The sequence below is a fragment of the Pleurodeles waltl genome, chromosome 3_1 (assembly GCF_031143425.1).
Source record: "Pleurodeles waltl isolate 20211129_DDA chromosome 3_1, aPleWal1.hap1.20221129, whole genome shotgun sequence".
NCBI classification, from domain to species: Eukaryota; Metazoa; Chordata; class Amphibia; order Caudata; family Salamandridae; genus Pleurodeles; species Pleurodeles waltl.
The window spans coordinates 1,953,374,386-1,953,393,655 of record NC_090440.1 but is presented as its reverse complement, the minus strand read 5'-3'; positions in this window follow the sequence as shown (position 1 = coordinate 1,953,393,655).

Genomic DNA, 19,270 nt, shown 5'->3' with positions numbered 1-19,270 from the left:
TTTCCTCCCATTTCGGTGACAGAAAGTTTTGGAATCTGAGAGGAGCCACAAATTTCCTTCCACCCAGCGTTTCCCCAAGTCTCCCAATAAAAATGGTACCTCACTTGTGTGGGTAGGCCTAGCGTCCGCGATAGGATATGCCCCAAAACACGACGTGGACACATCACATTTTCAGAAAGAAAACAGAGCTGTTTTTTACAAAGTGCCTAGCTGTGGATTTTGGCCTCTAGCTCAGCCGGCACTTGGGGAAACCTACCAAACCTGTGCATTTTTGAAAACTAGACACCTAGGGGAATCCAAGATGGGATGACTTGTGGGGCTCTGACCAGGTTCTGTTACCCAGAATCCTTTACAAACCTCAAAATTTGGCCCAAAAAAACACTTTTTCCTGTCATTTCGGTGACAGAAAGTTCTGGAATCTGAGAGGAGCCACAAATTTCCTTCCACCAGCTTTCCCCCAAGTCTCCCAATAAAAATGGTTCCTCAATTGTGTGGGTAGGCCTAGCGCCCGCGACAGGATATGCCCCAAAACACGACGTGGACACATCACATTTTCAGAAAGAAAACAGAGCTGTTTTTTACAAAGTGCCTAGCTGTGGATTTTGGCCTCTAGCTCAGCCGGCACCTGGGGAAACCTAGCAAACCTGTGTATTTTTTAAAACTAGACACCTAGGGGAAACCAAGATGGGGTGGCTTGTGGGGCTCTCACCAGGTTCTGTTACCCAGAATCCTTTGCAAACCTCAAAATTTGGCCAAAAAAAACCTTTTTCGTCACATTTCGGTGACAGAAAGTTTTGGAATCTGAGAGGAGCCACAAATTTCCTTCCACCAGCTTTCCCCCAAGTCTCCCAATAAAAATGGTACCTCAATAGTGTGGGTAGGCCTAGCGCCCGCGACAGAATATGCCCCAAAACACGACGTGGACACATCACATTTTCAGAAAGAAAACAGAGCTGTTTTTTACAAAGTGCCTAGCTGTGGATTTTGGCCTCTAGCTCAGCCGGCACCTGGGGAAACCTAGCAAACCTGTGTATTTTTTAAAACTAGACACCTAGGGGAAACCAAGATGGGGTGGCTTGTGGGGCTCTCACCAGGTTCTGTTACCCAGAATCCTTTGCAAACCTCAAAATTTGGCCAAAAAAAACCTTTTTCGTCACATTTCGGTGACAGAAAGTTTTGGAATCTGAGAGGAGCCACAAATTTCCTTCCACCAGCTTTCCCCAAGTCTCCCAATAAAAATGGTACCTCAATAGTGTGGGTAGGCCTAGCGCCCGCGACAGGATATGCCCCAAAACACGACGTGGACACATCACATTTTCAGAAAGAAAACAGAGCTGTTTTTTACAAAGTGCCTAGCTGTGGATTTTGGCCTCTATCTCAGCCGGCACCTGGGGAAACCTAGCAAACCTGTGTATTTTTTAAAACTAGACACCTAGGGGAAACCAAGATGGGGTGGCATGTGGGGCCCTCACCAGGTTCTGTAACCAGAATCCTTTGCAAACCTCAAAATTTGGCCAAAAAAAACCTTTTTCGTCACATTTCGGTGACAGAAAGTTTTGGAATCTGAGAGGAGCCACAAATTTCCTTCCACCCAGCGCTCCCCCAAGTCTCCCAATGAAAATGGTACCTCACTTGTGTGGGTAGGCCTAGCGCCCGCGACAGAATATGCCCCAAAACACAACATGGACACATCACATTTTCCCAAAGAAAACAGACCTGTTTTTTCAAAGTGCCTAGCTGTGGATTTTGGCCTCTAGCTCAGCCGGCACCTGGGGAAACCTAGCAAACCTGCGCATTTTTTAAAACTAGACACCTAGGGGAATCCAAGATGGGGTGACTTGTGGGGCTCTGACCAGGTTCTGTTACCCAGAATCCTTTGCAAACCTCAAAATGTGGCCCAAAAAAACACTTTTTCCTGTCATTTCGGTGACAGAAAGTTCTGGAATCTGAGAGGAGCCACAAATTTCCTTCCACCAGCTTTCCCCCAAGTCTCCCAATAAAAATGGTACCTCACTTGTGTGGGTAGACCTAGCGCCTGCAACAGGATATGCCCCAAAACACGACGTGGACACATCACATTTTCAGAAAGAAAACAGAGCTGTTTTTTACAAAGTGCCTAGCTGTGGATTTTGGCCTCTAGCTCAGCCGGCACCTGGGGAAACCTAGCAAACCTGCGTATTTTTGAAAACTAGACACCTAGGGGAATCCAAGATGGGGTGGCTTGTGGGGCTCTCACCAGGTTCTGTTACTCAGAATCCTTCGCAAACCTCAAAATTTGGCCCAAAAAAACACTTTTTCCGGTCATTTCGGTGACAGAAAGTTCTGGAATCTGAGAGGAGCCACAAATTTCCTTCCACCAGCTTTCCCCCAAGTCTCCCAATAAAAATGGTACCTCAATTGTGTGGGTAGGCCTAGCGCCCGCGACAGGATATGCCCCAAAACACGACGTGGACACATCACATTTTCAAAGAAAACAGAGCTGTTTTTTACAAAGTGCCTAGCTGTGGATTTTGGCCTCTAGCTCAGCCGGCACCTGGGGAAACCTAGCAAATCTGTGTATTTTTTAAAACTAGACACCTAGGGGAATCCAAGATGGGGTGGCTTGTGGGGCTCTCACCAGGTTCTGTTACCCAGAATCCCTTGCAAACCTCAAAATTTGGCCAAAAAAACCCTTTTTCGTCACATTTCGGTGACAGAAAGTTTTGGAATCTGAGAGGAGCCACAAATTTCCTTCCACCCAGCGTTCCCCCAAGTCTCCCAATAAAAATGGTACCTCACTTGTGTGGGTAGGCCTAGCGCCCGCGACAGAATATGCCCCAAAACACAACATGGACACATCACATTTTCCCAAAGAAAACAGACCTGTTTTTTCAAAGTGCCTAGCTGTGGATTTTGGCCTCTAGCTCAGCCGGCACCTGGGGAAACCTAGCAAACCTGCACATTTTTGAAAACTAGACACCTAGGGGAATCCAAGATGGGGTGACTTGTGGAGCTCTGACCAGGTTCTGTTACCCAGAATCCTTTGCAAACCTCAACATTTGGCCAAAAAAAACCTTTTTCGTCACATTTCGGTGACAGAAAGTTTTGGAATCTGAGAGGAGCAACAAATTTCCTTCCACCCAGCGTTCCCCCAAGTCTCCCAATGAAAATGGTACCTCACTTGTGTGGGTAGGCCTAGCGCCCGCGACAGAATATGCCCCAAAACACAACATGGACACATCACATTTTCCCAAAGAAAACAGACCTGTTTTTTCAAAGTGCCTAGCTGTGGATTTTGGCCTCTCGCTCAGCCGGCACCTGGGGAAACCTAGCAAACCTGCGCATTTTTTAAAACTAGACACCTAGGGGAATCCAAGATGGGGTGACTTGTGGGGCTCTGACCAGGTTCTGTTACCCAGAATCCTTTGCAAACCTCAAAATTTGGCCCAAAAAAACACTTTTTCCTGTCATTTCGGTGACAGAAAGTTCTGGAATCTGAGAGGAGCCACAAATTTCCTTCCACCAGCTTTCCCCCAAGTCTCCCAATAAAAATGGTACCTCACTTGTGTGGGTAGGCCTAGCGCCTGCAACAGGATATGCCCCAAAACACGACGTGGACACATCACATTTTCAGAAAGAAAACAGAGCTGTTTTTTACAAAGTGCCTAGCTGTGGATTTTGGCCTCTAGCTCAGCCGGCACCTGTGGAATCCTAGTAAACCTGCGTATTTTTGAAAACTAGACACCTAGGGGAATCGAAGATGGGGTGGCTTGTGGGGCTCTCACCAGGTTCTGTTACCCAGAATCCTTTGCAAACCTCAAAATTTGGCCCAAAAAAACCTTTTTCGTCACATTTCGGTGACAGAAAGTTTTGGAATCTGAGAGGAGCCACAAATTTCCTTCCACCCAGCGTTCCCCCAAGTCTCCCAATAAAAATGGTACCTCACTTGTGTGGGTAGGCCTAGCGCCCGCGACAGAATATGCCCCAAAACACAACATGGACACATCACATTTTCCCAAAGAAAACAGACCTGTTTTTTCAAAGTGCCTAGCTGTGGATTTTGGCCTCTAGCTCAGCCGGCACCTGGGGAAACCTAGCAAACCTGCACATTTTTTAAAACTAGACACCTAGGGGAATCCAAGATGGGGTGACTTGTGGGCCTCTCACCAGGTTCTGTTACCCAGAATCCTTTGCAAACCTCAAAATTTGGCTAAAAAAAACCTTTTTCCTCACATTTCGGTGACAGAAAGTTTTGGAATCTGAGAGGAGCCACAAATTTCCTTCCACCCAGCATTCCCCCAAGTCTCCCAATAAAAATGATACCTCACTTGTGTGGGTGGGCCAGGTGCCTGCAACAGAAAAAGGCCAAAAACTTGTAGAGATTGAGGGGATAGCACAGCGAGTTGATAAGCACATATTCTTCTTTTATACATCTTTAGGCTGACTCTGCTTTGGGGAGCCACACAAGTGAGGTGTAATTTTACTTGGGAGACTGAGGGGAACGGTGGGGAGTAGGAATTTTGTGCTGGAGCGGTGATCCTACAAAGAAAAGTCAGGAAAATGTGCTTTTTTAAGCAAATTTTGAGGTTTGCAGAGGAGTCTGGGTAAGAAATGTTGAGAGATCCACACAAGCCACACCTCCCTGGACTCCTTGGGGTGTCTAATTTTAAAAAATGTCTGGGTTTGGTAGGTTTCCCTAGATGAAGGCCGCACCCAGGACCAAAAACATAGGTGCCCCCTCCCCCCCAAACACAGGTAGTTTTGTAATATATCATTTTGATGTGTCCACATAAGTCTGTGATGTGCCAAACACTAAAATTGTGAAAAGAAACGCACTTAGGTTGTGTGAAAAAGACCCCTCACCCACCAATCAAGTTGGTGGCATGCTTCATCATCGGGGTCCCACCTGAGACACCTAGCGTGTCACAAGTGTGCTGCGATGCCTGATTACAGCGGAGCAGGTTTTGTCATTTTTAACCACACATACTGGTTGGATTTGGCACGAGGGTGAGTGATGGTTCAGCAGATCAAATTTTATTAACAAGAGATTTCACAAAAGTGAAATGAACTGTTAATAACTGAAAGGCCAAAAAACTGAACCAATGACTCACAGCTCGTGAGTTGTAAAGCTACGGCAAGGCACCAACCGCTTTACAGTCCATTCACACACCTTTCATACATGACATGCACTAGACCATTCACACCGCCAGCCACGGACCCAGCACATTACAACACTCGCATCGATAGACAGCGCCACTCAAGGGCCCATCACTTTCATACGCCCACATGCCTGATACAGCAATCACACCAACTGATGTGTGTGGACTGGCGTTTGGCTGGCACTGCCAGCCAAGCGCCACCCCACACACACCGCCAGCCAAGCGCCACCCCAAGCACACCGCCAGCCCAGCGCCACCCCACGCACACCGCCAACCAAGCACCGACCCGCGCACACCGCCAACCAAGCGCCACCCCACGCACACCGTAAACCAAGCGCCACACCACACATACCATCCCTTTTTTTTTGTTTTTAAACAACAAAGAAACCACTAATCATAAATAAGTGCAAAACTACAAACACAAAAGCTCTAACTGAATACATGACTAATGCCAACCGTGAAACTGAACATATAAAAATATAAAACAGCAGTTTACGCTCACGGAATTTCCCAATAATTCTTCGGTGTGTGGTAGCTCCTGAAACAGCCACCCACACACAGCCCAGGCTTTGAAGGACAATCAGGGCAGTACATCCTAGTCTCCTTCCTGATACCTCTTCGAGCACAGACTCTACATCTCTTAGCAGGAAAGTTTTTTTTGGCCGTGGGAGGAATGTGCTCAGCAAAGTGACGATCTTTCAATCTAGCCACATCCTCCACCACTGCTTCTCTAGGAACTCTTGCCTGTTCCAGCACAACAAGGCTAGCTATGATAGACTCCTGAAATTTCACAAATGTCATCCTTGACTCTGGAGAACTATCCTTGAACACAACAAAAGCATTAAAAGTTGCCAAGTGGAACAAGTGAACCACTCATTTCTTATACCAAACATAAGACTTACGAGCAACAGTGTAAGGTTCCAATCTCTGATCTACTCTATCAACACCACCCATGTGCTTATTATAGTCTAAGATGCACACAGGTTTGCGCACTTCGGCAACCTGACCCCAAACAGCCACAGGTGAAGTACTCTCATCATGGATGGTACTTAGCATGTATACATCCCTCTTGTCTACAAATTTCAGAGCTAGCAGCTCATCATTCCGCAAGGCACTGCACTGTCCCTTCCCAAGTGTTTTACAGACAGAGAGGATTGTGCCACAAGCAACAGTGTCCACTCTGAACAACTCATTGAACAACTGAACTCCAGTGTAGAAGTTATCTACATATAAATGGTGACCTTTGTTAAACAGTCGTCTACCAAGTTCCCACACAATTTTCTCACTAACTCCAAAAGTGGGTGGACAACCAGAGGGGTCAATATTGGAATCCCTACCAGTGTAGACCCGGATATTATAAACATATCCTGTACTACTTTCAGACAGTATATACAATTTAGTTCCATACCGTGCCCTCTTAATAGGAATGTACTGCCTAAAAACCAAACAACCCTTGAACAGGACCAAAGACTCATCTACAGATATTGCCTGGAACATAGATCTCTGAAAACCGATCTACCAAATGATCAAGGACAGGTCTAATCTTAAAAAGACGGTCAGAATCAGGATGATCTTGTGGCAAGGCTAAAGCATTATCTACAAAATGCAACATCCGAAGAAGCTCATACCGGTTACGACTCATGATGGCAGGAAATATAGCAGTTGCCATCAAGGGACTAGTAGACCAATATGAAGACAGCGATGGCTTCCTTATCAGCCCCATCAAAAAAGTTAAACCCAAGAACTTTTTCAACTCTTCCAGATTTGTGGTAATCCACCGGCTAGCTCTAGAGTGTGGCCTAAGTCTGGCAGCGTTGTTCCTCAAAAACTGCTCTGCATAAAAATTAGTCTGCTCAACAATCTCTTCCAAAAATATATTGTCCATAAACAACTCAAAAAAGTTGACGGGCAAAAAGTTTTCTGTATTAACTCGACACCCTGGAAAACCAGTAAACACAGGCAACTGTGGCTGCTCCATGTTTGGTGCAACCCACGTGTCAGGTCTTCCAATGGGAAGCCTTTCAGCCGCTGGTTCCTGCACCATCGGCACATCAGTGTCCTCCTCTAAAACAGGCCCTTCATCAGCACTGAGAGTGGCTTCATTATCAGATGATTTCTCTCTGACAGAAAACTCACTTCCAGAATCTTGCACTTCCTCCTCTGCCTCAGATGCAGAGTCAGTCTCATATTCATGGTCAGAAGATGACTCAAAAAGCACACTAACAACCTGCTGAGCGGTCATCCTACGGCTAGCCATGATCCTTCCTACAAAAATTAACTGGACAAATACACCACCAGCACTGTGTAAGATAAGTAACAAAGTGTAGCTTTATCACTAAGAGTTATAAACTCAAAAACTATACTGCTCACTTGCCTGAAAAAGCTTGACTCACCAGCAACTACTCTGCACAGCCACAGCAATCACCAATGATATCCCACTAAAAAGAGAAGAAAAAAAGCAAATTAGACATAAGACAACACAATAATCATTGTGCATAAGTCTAAGGACAATTTCACACACAATCCTGCATTCAGTACACCACCTACAAACATGTCATTCATGCATGGCAACAATACTCACTTGGAGTAAATTTATTTACTTACCTAAAACATGCAACTATGCAAACCGCAGGACAACTACTGCCAAAACTGCAACAAGCCACAGCAAAGTCAGCAAAAGCTTTGAACTAGAACAAAAAGGAGAAAAACTGTTATTATCATAAAAGCAAATACTTCGCCAGTTGACAAACACCCCGCCACCAACCATTTTTAAATCTTCCCTTGTGTCTAGTGTTCTCTGCTTGGGGGAAGATGGGCCTAAAAAAAATAGGCAATCTGTCCCCAAGGGAGGCAGAAATGCCATAGAATATATTGCCCCCTTTGGGGGCGACCCTTGCCCAAGGGGCCAACTCCCCCATACAAAGCACACACATGATCCCTGGCGCTAAGTGGATTCTGCCCCCTTTGGGGGCAGATGGGCCTAAAAAAAAAAATTAGGCCGATCTGCCCCCAAGGGGGGCAGAACTGCCCAATAGTGCTTTTTGGCCCTTGGGAGCGACCCTTGCCCAAGGGGGCACCCCCCCCAACACAAAAAAAAAAAATCCCTGGCATCTTCATGGTTTCTGCCTGCCCCCGCCCCCGGGGGGACAGAAGGGCCTACAAAAAAATAGGCCAATCTGCCCCCAAGGGGGGGCAGAAATCGCCCAGATTACATTGCCCCCTCTGGGGCCACCCCCCCACACAAAGCACACACACATACATTATTCCTGGTGCTATGGGGATTCTGCCCCCCTTGGGGGCAGAAAGGCCTAAAAAAAAATTGGCCTATCTGCCCCTAAGGGGTGCAGAACTGCCCAATAATGCATTTGTGCCCATTTGGGAGGCATAAACGGTGATAAATACATTGGCCCCCCAAGGGGAGTGACCCTTGCCCAAGGGGCCACACCCCCACACAAAGCACACACACACACACACACATATAGTATCCCTGGAGCTATGGGGATTCTGCCCCCCTTGGGGGCAGAAAGGACTAAAAAAAATAGGCCTATCTGCCCCCAACGGGGGCAGAACTACCCAATAATACATATGGGCCCCTGGGGGCGACCCTTGCCCAAGGGGCCGCCCCAAACACACAAAAAAAACCAACAATAAAATCCCTGGTATCTAATGGCTTTCTACCCCCCTTGCGGGCAGATCGGCCTAAAAATAAGGCCAATCTGCCCACAAGGGGGGCAGAAACAGCAATAAATACATTGGCCCCCCAGGGGGAGCGACCCTTGCCCAAGGGGCCACCCCCCCACACAAAGCACACATACACACATATAGTATCCCTGGTGCTATTGGGATTCTGCCCCCCTTGGGGGCAGAAAGGGCTAAAAAAAAATAGGCCTATCTGCCCCCAAGGGGGGCAGAACAGCCCAATAATACATATGGGCCCCTGGGGGTGACCCTTGCCCAAGAGGCCGCCCCCCAACACACAAAAAAAACAAACAATAAAATCCCTGGTGTCTAGTGGCTTTCTGCCCCCCTTGGGGGCAGATCGGCCTTAAAATAAGGCCAATCTGCCCCCAAGGGGGACAGAAATGACGGAAAATGCATTGGCCCCCTAAGGGGAGTGACCCTTGCACGGAGGTGAAAAACTCACCTTCTTCTTAGACGTGCTGGAAGCAAATGGCTTCCAGCGCGTCTTTCACCCTTTCATGATGTTAGCGCGCAATCGCGTGCTAACGTCATGAGGAGGGGTGGAAGGGGAAGGGATTCCCCTTTCAGCCCTGGCCTGGGGGGGTGAGGGGGCGGCCCTCGGGGGGAGCGCTAGCGCTTCCCCCGAGGGCCAGTCCCAGGACGTAATGGTTGCGTCCATGGTGCCACATGGGCGCAGCCATGGACGTAACCATTACGTCCTTGGTGACGAATGGGTTAAAAATGCAATGGATGTTGACGTGGGAAACCCACAGTAGCAGTCAATGCACTCCCCTTCCACACAAATTGCAGCATGGGAAGGGGCGGATATCTACATGGTGGCGTCAAGGCACAAGAAGTGGTTTAATGCCACATAGTAAATACGATGACGCCCATAATACCACTGGAGCGTCCCTTCATGTAACACTCCAGTTGCACTAGGGGCTAAGAATACATGCCACATAATGTACCATAACAACCTTGGGCCTTCAACTAGTCACTGAGCCTCCACTACTATATACATAATGTGCCATGTCAACTGCCACAACAATCTAAGATTTATTTCAAAATATCTCATTGCAGAGGATGATGTCTTCCCTCCTGCCGACCTGCCTGTCCTGGATTTCAATGATGACCTGGATGACCAGCTGACAATCATCAATGAACTGACTCTCCAGGAGGTCCTAGGATCCCTCCAGACACCACCTCCAGTTGCAAGGAGGACACACAGCGTTTCGGGGTCTCCACATGAACCACCCAACAAACAAAATATCCCATCTGCCAGTACTAACATGGCCCTGGACACTGAGGACCCAGAGACCACCTTTCAGAGGACAGTGGTAGAAGTCCAGCAGGAGCTGGCCAAGCAGGTGCAGGTGGGAATGGAGACTGTGGCAGGCAGCCTAAAGGAAGTGCAGATGTACCTGATAACAGGTAATGAAAACACAGCTGCCATCCGAGGCACGCACTCCCCACTGCGTGGAGTCCAGCAGTCCCTGGCGGACATAACTGCTTCCATGAGGGAGAGGCCACAACAATTCCCCTCCCAAACTGGCAGCAGCACAGCAGACAACTGGCTGGAGTCCATTCAGTGGTAAGTGGCTTCCCATGGCTGTCTACCACCGCAATGTTGCAGCTATATTGCAAAATCAGCAGTTCCTCCTAGCTGCAGTGGTGCCTTATGTCTTACCACAAATGGCAGCTGCCGGGACCTTGAAGTGTGTGTAGCCCCCTCTACCTCAGCAACAGCACCACCAATAGCACAAGAGGCACCACACACATCAGAGGATGAAGATGTGGAACAAATTACTTTCAGTAAGAAGAGTACCTTGGTAGCACCAGTATGTGCCATATGGACAATTCTCCTTAGTTCTGGCCTCAGGATCATGCCAGTGTTGTTACAGTAGGAAATGTGCTCTCTTCACCCACCCACTGTTGACTTGTCTGCCATGTACTGTCATTGTCTCTGACATACCAATTGGCAATTGTTGTTTGTCCTCACTAATGAACACTACTCCTGAGCATGTCTCATTACATGTCCCTCAACCCCGAACTCTGATTGTGTCACATATCCATGACTTTCACTATTGGGGTCTGGACATTGTATATTAGTCACTTATCACATTTCCAACTGTATGTAAACACCTTGTGCACATTTAGGCCCATATTTATACTTTTTTTAGCGCCGCATTTGCATCGTTTTTTAACGCAAAATCGGCGCAAACTTACAAAACACAATTGTATTTTGTACGTTTGCGCCGATTTTGCATCAAAAAACGACGCACATGCAGCGCAAAAAAAGTATAAATATGGGCCTTAGCGCGTCAACATTTTCTGTGAACCAACTACTCAGCGAAACGATTGAATTATGTGAATCCATTGCAATGATTACAGTATAGCAGTACATGAGTGTAGGACTGTGGGGCACCAAGCTACACACAAGGTTTCTGACATGACAAAGGTGTAAGATGGTGTTGTCTGATACAACTAATTCACTGAGTACAATAGCTGAAATGTTGTCTTTTATCATTTACTACTGATATACGGCAGGTATGGCTGAGAACCAAGTCAATGCCAATATAGACAGCTGGGAGTTCCAGAACAACTTATTTGTGTGGTACAGAGGTAGCTAACCTCATCAGTGATGGGCACCTGTCAGTGCTGCAGGATACAGTTACAATTGTGCCTGTTGTCAGATGCATCACAGTTCTCAATATTGAAACTACAGGACCCCACCAGTGACAGCTGAAGTACCAGACTTACCTGTCCAAGACAAAGTACACATGGACTTTGTGAATGGCGGGTACACTGGATGGCAAATGCATTCACCAGTATACGTGATGTTGCAGACAAAGTGAAAGCTCCTTTGTCAATAGGGGAAGCACATGATCAAGCAGGGATTACAAGACTGTAAGGTTTCCAATAGCCATTCCCCCAAATTTCCCAGTGCACTCATGAGAAGACCCAGATACTCAGGCAACTGACACTAAGGGGGTCATTACGACCCTGGCGGTCGGTGTTATAGTGGCGGTAGTACCGCCAACAGGCTGGTGGTACATACCGCCATATTATGACATTGGCAATTTGGCAAAAGCCAAGCCGCCAACGTACCACACCAACCGCCACAGCGGTAACGGCCGCCGGGCTGGAGGTCGCCCACAGTAATATGGCCTGCCCACCGCCATGGTTTCCGTGGCTTTTTTACTGCCACAAAAACCATGGCGGTAGGCACTATCAGTGCCAGAGAATTTCTTCCCTGGCAGTGATAGGGGTCTCCCCTGTCCCCCTCAGAAGAACACCGCCAAACCGTATCATGGGCCATGATACGGTCTGCAGCGGTCTTCTGGCGTGACGCTGCTGCTGGCAGCAGCGCCACCTTACTGACGTATGCCGCCATGACCGTGGCCGGAATTCCACCAGCCTCCTGGCGGAATTTCAGCTACGGTCATAATATGGCGGATGGTAGGTAGCCAAGGCGATGGTCTTTTGGCTGCTGTTGCCATGGCGGTAGGCGGCATTTACCGCCTATGTCATAATGAGGGTCTAAATGTATGCTAAAATAAAGAGGATTTATTATTAAAACAACAACCTATATAGTAACTAAAACCTACCCTATCCTAAGCTAACCTATACTAACTATTCTCATAAAACACCTATGTCTATTTAACCTAATCTAAACCTATCTTACACATAGAACACCACACTCCAAACATTGGCCCCCCACCACCCTTAAGAGACAAGATACAAGTAGGACAACAATTACTAAACTACACATGTACTAACTTATCCCATTTGCTATACAAATATAATTTTGGGGGATTTTTCTAAAATTGTATATACATGTGTTTTTACTAAATAAATACCCCCACCCAACCCCTCAACAAAAAAAGCATTAGAATAACCCCCCTCAACATGCTTAACCTAACTAATGCCTACCCTACACTAATCTCATACTATCTAGAACTCAACCAAAAACCGCAATAGGGAGGGAAAGTAACTGAGGGTAGTCCAAATTGTCCTAAAGTTCATTTTTTCTGTTTCTTGATTTTCTTCTTAATGAACTTTAACATTTCCCGGTTGTCGACGAATTCCCCCTCCAGTTTGTCCAGGCACTTGAGGATAGCATTCAAGTACCTCCTGAGGGCCAGCTCAAACTGGGTTGGGGCACCGGCTGTTGGTGGCTGTGTGCTGACAGGTGGTGCTGATGTTGAGTGCGTCGGTGGAGCTGGGACCCCATGCATCCCTGAGTTGCTGGTTCCTGTGTCCATTGGTGCCTGCGTTGTGGGACCACCATGTGGAAAGACACGCCATTCCCCGGAAGCTCTCTCATGCATGTAATGCCTGACCATCCTGCGGTATCCCGCTTCCACTTCTAGGATGTGGCAGTCTTCCCTCTTCATGAACACAAGCCGCGGCTCAAGAATCATGTTGGCAGCTGAAATATGAGGACAAGCAAGTATCAGTGTCAGCATTGGTGTAGCTTGCACAGAGTCTATATTTACACTGCAACACCAACTAACACATACAGTCCCACATACATTCCACAACACTGACTTGATCTTCACCTATGTCTAAAACCAACCAGACATTACCAGTATCATGTACGTGTCAGTGAGATGTCGGCAATCCATAAAAAAGTAAAAGGGCCAAGGGTTGACAGGAACTAATACAACCCTCATCAACATTTGTGTCATCTAACTTGTGAGGATCACATGTCTCTACAGGTCTGAATTAACTTTCTCCCTGGCCATTAGGGGGCATGGGCATGCTATCCATTTCCTCAACACCCCTGGTGATACATCACGGCCTGACCACTCATTCCTGAGACAAGGTGTGGCCCATATCATTGTGGGGCTGCTAACTACCAACCTGCTATTCTGAGGTCAGGTAAATCAACATTCATGTGTCCTGGTGTTAGACCTGCCCTGAGTTTATGTTACAAGGGGCCACCCCATATCCCATTATGTGCCCACATGTACAACTGATGCAATGTTGGCCGAAGAACGGTTGAGCAAAGTCTGAGATGCGAGATGCACATCACAGTTGTCAGCACATTGCAGAACTGAAGCCCCCTTCACTGTGCTATGTAGTCCTGCATGTGTAAAACAGCAAATACAAGGTGGCTGTGTGGATAGCCTTAAGCTGACAGTGATATTGGCACAGCATTGGTTGTTGCAACTGTATCCTGAAAGGTGTTACATCATTAGCACATGCATGTCATACATCATCAAGGTAACAGCTACACACACACAAATCATAATACAGTATTTGCATATGTGATGTGGCCTACATCAGTCCCAATTATCATGGTGGCAGGACGATGGTGTAAGAACTGCAGACAACTGGGCCCATATTCATGGGAAAATGACGGAGCACGATGCACCCCCGAAATTTGTTGGGCTGGGCTCTGTCAATTTCACAATGCAGGGATGCGCTGTATTTAATTCAATAAGGTGCACACCTGTTTTGTCCCCTGCATTGGCTCTAAATGTATTTGTCTGTACCAGAGCAGCCATCCTCGCACCATTGTGCATGGATGTCTGCGTTGACAGGTGTAATGGTTCATGTGCGGGAAGGTGTCCCTTACCACACACAAACAATAACGTCTGGCAATTTTGCTCTTTCTATGCGTGCTGCAGAAAGGAGCACGCATAGGAAAAGAGAAGAATGAGGAGGACACAAGAATTCCTCCTTGTAGAGTCTTGCTAACGCCATCCCTGGTGTGACGATTGATTTTGGCGCTTCCTCAGGTAAATGGAATCTCGTAGATCTGAGGCAGCATCACAATGCAACGGGTGTTGCTGTAGCATGCCCACATCAACACCCATCGCACCTCCCTCTGATGCCGAACACTGCGTGGGATGGGCCCATGTTTACAAGAAGGCGTAACGCCACTAAAAATTGTGTTACAACTTCTTGTAAATATGGAGCTGAGGTTAGCGCGACTGGAGCGTCACTTTAAGTGAGGCTCCAGTGGCGCTAGGGGCTCTTACATATGGCCCCTGGTGTGGGAGAATCATAGACTTTTCCCACAACCATCTGGAGTGGAGCTGTCCACAAATTGTGTACACTACTTCCTGTTGTGCAGCATATTATGGCTCCATGCTGTTCTACAAACACATTAGGTCTGAAGGTTACTTAGGCACATGTGGTGTGTGTGTTTCCTACAAAATACCCTAAGTGACTTCTGCAGATAGAACCCACATCTGTACCATCATGTCAATAAGTATATGCTGTGTGTGGCACACAGTGCTGACAATGGTGCTGTGACATAGTGTATGTCAACTGACATGCTATGTACATGTCCAGCTGCCCTGTGACCCATAATGGTAGACGGCTATAAATATGTGGTCAGCCATAACTATTCCCATTACACACAATTCCATGCCAGCAGACGTTGGTTCGTGAGCTACATGCAGCCCATCCTCATTGCATAGCATTCCAACATACACAATGTCACTGTCCGTCCTCCTATGATATCAGATCATTGGTCAGGACCAACTACTCCTGTCATTGACTGACTCACAGCATCCCCTGGATTGGCTCAGAGGACGCACAATGTGACACTTACTGGATGCTTTGTGGTTTTGTATACACGCCACCTCTCCAATGGTGTAGGGGGCTGATCCATCTGCAAGACACGAATGGAAAACATTGCTTAGTGTAAAAGGCAAGTTGCAGTACATGGACAACATTGTACAGTGTAAACTTGTTAGGCTGAATGAGGTAGATCACAGTAACTGATCAAATTCTATGATCACTCTATCACACATACTCTCAGATGAGTTAGACCCACGCACCTCCAAACCATGACTGTCGGTGACACTCCTGTGGTGCTTCTCACTGCACTATATACACATGACAGCTGTCAGGTAGCACTACACCTCCATTACCATATGGGACTGCTTGATAATATTTTTTCCATCTATGGGGCATGCGTTGGTTGTTGCAGTGCCTGGCCCGTTGTAACCCCCATGGCATTTCAGCCTGCATTCAGTGTTGTAAACATCTACATCATAGTCACAGCAAACTGACAAACTACTACCCTGGGGTTGTGTGGGTATTCCAAGGTCTTGAAGAATGGCATCATACATCCTTCAGTCAAGTAAGCAATCTGTGTGTGCCATCTCAAGGCACACATACTTTCAAAATAGCTATTCAAATGTACACATGTGAGGTTGAGGTACCTACCTGCACATTGACTGGATCAAATCATGAATGTAGTGCCAATAGTGTGTGGCCTGCCATTGCTGCCATGGTATACCTTTATTAGTCTAGTGAGAAATGAGTACATGGGCACAGAAATACGCCTTAACGCGGACACACTTGCTCAGTGGTCAGAGGATGCATCTGATGGTGCAGGATAGTGAGTGGTATGCCAATGATGGAGCTGATGCAGGGCAGCCCCATACTGTCAATGACAAGCGGCAGACCTGTGGAACTGACTCAGCACATATGGTGTCTGGTTTTTGACATCGTATAGGCTGTCTGTGATGCACAATGAACTGGAACATGGAACTGCCAGTAGTCTGGACCATTGTATGTTCAAGCACCCTTTCATGGCCATGGCTATTTACACAAGGGGCCCAATAGGACTACAGTGGTGCATTACCAATTGCATCTCTACTGTCCTCGTGGCCCTCAGTGGACCCCTTACTCACCACCATGTGTATGTGTAGTCAGAAATATGTCACACCATGTTGCATGTGACGTCCAACATTATCTAATCATGTGAAGGTCAAAGGTGCACTCAGCAGGAAATGCAACACATCATCAAAAATACTGGTAAGTAAATGGGGGCCCTTCTCATACATTTGTATGCCCACCTTACACAGCTTCTCACAGCAGCCGCTCTGAGTGCTGGAAAATGATACCTAGGGAATTATCTTGTGACTCAGCAGATGGAAAATTGGGATCACAACAATGTTTTGGACTCCCTTTCATGCATGTTGCATGGCACAATCCTTATTTGTAGCTGCTCTTTACTCACTTACAATATGCATTCATCACAAAACTTGGAGTTGGTTGTGCATGGTAAATTATACATCTGTCCTGCATTTGCTTCCTTGTTGTACAATTGAAATGCTGCCCCAACATGGGGCATAGACTCTCCATACAGCTTGCATACGACATGTCCACATCCATTGCATGCAACACATGTTCCACCAATCTCTACTCCCAGATGGTCGAGCAGATCCTGCTCCCTCAACACCAGAGCTGCCCAGCAACATTGATTTGTTGCTTGATTTGGTGGTTGTACCTTCCAGTTTAGAAAATCCGGGTCAGATAATAGAGGACCTTGCCCCACCGCAGCCGCCTTGCCTCCGTGGGGTAGCCTTGGACTACCCAGCCACCCAGTTGCAGCATCATTGGGAGGTAGTGTGCCACTAGCCAAATGAACCCCCCCCCCAGCTCATCAGCAGACATCTCTGAAAAATGCCTGCGGTCGTGCGATAGACTGACAGGGGCTTTGTATTGAATTACATGGCAAATGCGTATGCGTGATTTTTTTTTACGCATGACGGTATTGCGTGGATTTTTGCATTGTGACCCTTAAGTGCACCTTGAGTGACTTGAGGTGCAACATAGGGTGTACAACTGTGGTGTATATGTGTAATGGCAACATGTGGGTGTATGTCCAGTACTGTCATTATGGTGACAATGGGATGTTGGACCTATGGGTTAGTTTGTGAGTGTACTGCATGCGATTACGGAATACCTCGTGCAAATGTGCATGTGTAGCTATACTGTTTCCACAGACATGTTGGCACATGTGCTTGTTTGTATACATATGCACGCAAGTTAATTTTGGTGTGGACTACATTGTAATGTCTGAGATACAGATGTTCACATACCTATGACACCAAGTGGCCTATGTCCAACACACGGTAATGCATGTGACAACCATGTAAACTTCTACACACACGTGTATGGGAATAATTGTCTATATTGCCATTATGCACTTGTCCTGTCATGTAATTGACAATGGGTGGTGTGTATTACTTTGTGCTGTGTGATATAGTTTTACACAGCATACTAGATATACATGCTATCACATTAAGCATTGTTGATCCTAGCAAAACTGTTGCTACCTAGAACATACACCCTTTCATCAGTATGCACGTTTGCCTAGATTTGGGCTAGCCATGTGGCAGGACAGGAGATTTTTTGTGAAAAGTTAGCACCTTATGTACATTGTGATCATTTGCTACTCTGACTACATTCAACCCAGTTGAATATGTGGTGGTGCATTGTCCCAAAATATCCATGGATGGTGACACTGGATCATGTGTTTGGATAGTGGTTCTGCACCCATAGCTGCTTATTTAGTCAAGGCAAGCCATTGCGCACTCCACAGCCAATGTGTGTGTGCCATACGGGAGGTACAGCCCACCATGTGCCCGGGTTGTGCACATTAGCAGTGCTGGGACACATTTCCATGATTACACTGTGCAGGCTCAGCACGGGACATTGGTTACAATCCCTGACCTTCAACTGAGGGACCACAGTTCACAATGATGTACCACCCTTGTCACACATGTACCATGCAGGCAATGCTACTGTCACCATGAGTTGTGACAGTGCACTGTTCCTACATGACATTTTATCCATTTGATGGCAGCCCCTACCTCATGTGTGCCCCCCTTGCATTAATCATGTTATGCATGGTGTCATTGTGGTGGATGGTCTAGGTATTGGCACCTTTCCCACTTGACAGGACAATATATGTAGTGGTGCCTGGATCTAGACCTTCAGGATTCCACTGCCTGCAATTTGCATGTCACTGATATTTGATTTGGTGGCAGTAGACCCATTCATTTTACAAATGTTGTTGCAACCATACTGGTCACCTTTGTGTTACCTCCCTGCTCACTGTGTTTAGAGTCACATTCCAATGGAGTATGTTGTCAAGAATAAGTAGATCAAGGAGATTCATGTGCTAAGTAATTTATTAGTGCTAGTTACAAGGTGATGTTTAAGGTATTGTGCTCATGTGTAGACGTTCTCCACAATGTGGAGTCTCCTACGAACTCTAGCTGCAGTGTTAATTTGTTCCCCCTCCACATAATCTGCTCCATCATCATCCTCATACTCACTGGGAAAATCATCCTGTTCATCCCAGGGGACATTTGTCCGGACACAAATGTTGTGTAGGATTGCACATGCCAAGAGTGGTGTAGTCCACAAAAGGCTTCCTCCTGTAAGGGACAGACACCTGAAACTGGATTTCAGCAGGCCAAATGTCCTCTCCACCACATTGCGGGTCTTCCTCTGTCCCTTGTTGTACGCCCGCTGTTCCACCGTTGTGGGATTAGCAAAAGAGGTCATCACCCATGGCTGGATGCCATGGTCGAATTGAAAGGATAGAGATGAGATTTGTTGTTAGGTGCTGATAGTGGTTTAATACATCCCATGGCAGTTGTACATTTTCATTGGAGTTGTGACGCAAACTT